Below are 2498 nucleotides of genomic sequence, written 5' to 3'. Positions count from 1 at the left end.
TGGGCCCGGAGGGGTTCTCTGCCGCCACCTCGTGGGGAAGCGGGGAATTGTGGCCGGGGACATTTTGTAAAGGGCTTCCTTCGTCTCCGTCCCCGCCGCGGGGAAGGCCGTACCGGCAGAAAAGCGATTTCAGGCGACCCCCAAATGTTTGACGAGAGGGGAGGGGACAGACGGGATGAGCATGACTTCTGCTCTGCCCAAATCATGCCCTTTATTTTGACCTGGTGCACAACAAGAGCAGCTAATACCGGCTTTGATTGCCCGGGTTTCCAGGCAGTGTCCAGCTTTTTCTGAGAAGAAAATTCAGTGGATGTAACTGTGGATGTGAGAGAAAAATGTTAGTCTGCAACACTTGGAAAGCACACAGCTTGTCAGCATAACTATTACTCTTCCTATGAATTATTTGGGGCACCCAGTGCTCGCCTGCACCCCAGTAACACCGACCCACCCTGCAGAATGCCCAGGTTGGATGCGGATTTCTTTCCCAGCTGGAACAGATTGTGAGAGCTCAGGGATCTGCAGGCTGCAGGACTCAGAGCCTTTGCAAAGAGGATTTACAGGACTTTGCCTTTTAATTGGCAGCCCAGCTGACGGGGGACGAGCGGGCACAACTCTGCATGATACAAAGGCTTTTCAAAATCAAAAGCCTCCATTTAGGAGCGTAAACTTGCTTGTAGACGCCTGAGTTTGTGTCCTGGCTCAAACAGGCATCCAGGCAGCCTTCAGGAAAGACAACATAAGCTCCTGAATGCTCATACCTTACTAAAACAGGGCTGCTTGTCCAAACAGGCCAAGAGAGGAAATGTCCTCCAGCCTTGGAAAGCCAGGCGTGTTTCTGGTGCTGAAGGAGGGCCAGTAGCATCTCCAAAAACCCAGGAATCTCCACCCTGCCCAGTGTTCTCCCAGCTTCCCTTTACAGCTCTGTTTGTCCCCATTAAGGCTCTGGCCCCTCACCACAGAGCAGCAAAATCCTGTGGTGCCTGTGCTGCTGGAGCCTCCATGTCCTTGCGTTACAGCTTTGTAACCAGTGGGGAGAAGCTGAGATGCTGAAAAGCCATTTCCTTGTTTTGCAGAGCCTGAACTTCTGGCCTCTGCCATGGGGCACAGTAGAAGACTGGATAAATCCTCTAACTTGGTATTTCTTCTCTCTCAAGTCCCAGTATAGCACAGTAGTCGGACACACAACTGATGCCTCTGTGGTCCTACCACTGACTACGAAAACAGCAAAGCCTTTTTAAGAGTGCATCAATCACTTGTTACACCAGGTGGAATACTGCACTTTAAATGCCCTGTATTGAGAACAAGAAGAACAGCCCCATTGGGAAAAGGCAATATTTGGCTTCCCAAGCCTTGTGAAGGTGCAAATGAAAGAGGAGACTTCAACCATTGCCCTCATGGCTCGCTTCAGAAGTTTCCCTTTCTTCTCAGCTAGAGCTGGTGCCCACAGTGGTAAATCTCCAATGTCTTACAATACCTGGAATCTATAAAACAGATCAAAAAGCCATGTTTGAAGTATAAGGTGGTAAATTACATCACTATCTTTCCTTGCAGGTGCCTACAGCAGAAGAAGACACCACCTCTCACCTATGTACTGGATCTCATTATTGTAGGATAATTTCTCTTCCATTCCCTATTTCTTCTGGCCCCCATATGTAGTGACAAAGCAAAACTGATATACTTACACTGTATTTTAAAGTTCATATTATGAGGGTTTAGTGCTTAATCTCCACTAAATTATGAACAATTTGTGTTCTGCTGCAGACAAAACATTAAGCTTTATTCTGCATCAGCCCATCAGTTTTAGCCTCTCATGGTCTGTGCTCAAAAGCAACACCAAGCGGTGTCAAGGAGTCACTGGGTCGCTTTGCTTGGCCCCAGTGTTCAACTTCTCCTCCTGTAGCTCTGGTTCAGAAAAACCCCAGGAAAAGGTGTTTTTCAAAGATGCTGGAGTGCCCTGGGGAAATTATTTTGAAATTACTTCCAACTCCCATCCAGGTCATTGTGCAACCGATAATTCACAGACTTACAGACAGCAAAAGCTTGGAATGCAGCACCAAAACATGCAGTCACCATGCTGACAAGTGAGACATAATGGATATTAGAATAATACTATGTTAAAGATAGCTTTAGAAGCACCTTACTACAGGCTTGTTTTACACACTGATGCTATAAAGAAAACCCTCCCTAAGACAGAGCTAGCAGGGAAACCTCCCCTTTTTTAAATTTGAGCAATTTCTAGCTATTTCAGCAATAAAACTCGCCTACAAATCCACAAGACCCTTGCACGCTTCTTTCTAACCCTGTCCCCGGGCTCTCTGTCCCCGCGCCAGCTGCCGCGCCGCTCCCTGAGGTGAGGGCGGCTGTTCTACCTGAGGGGATGAACCGGCCCTCTTGGCCCCCCCCGGGAGGCAGCGCTGGGCGCCTGAAGGAAGGAGCTCCCTCTCTGAGGGCTTCTGGAGCCCCCTGGCTCTCCCTGCGCTTCTTTGCCTTCCCGCTGT

This window comes from Mesitornis unicolor, unplaced genomic scaffold (assembly GCF_000695765.1).
Source record: "Mesitornis unicolor isolate BGI_N332 unplaced genomic scaffold, ASM69576v1 scaffold28378, whole genome shotgun sequence".
NCBI classification, from domain to species: Eukaryota; Metazoa; Chordata; class Aves; order Mesitornithiformes; family Mesitornithidae; genus Mesitornis; species Mesitornis unicolor.
This window is presented reverse-complemented; position numbering follows the sequence as displayed.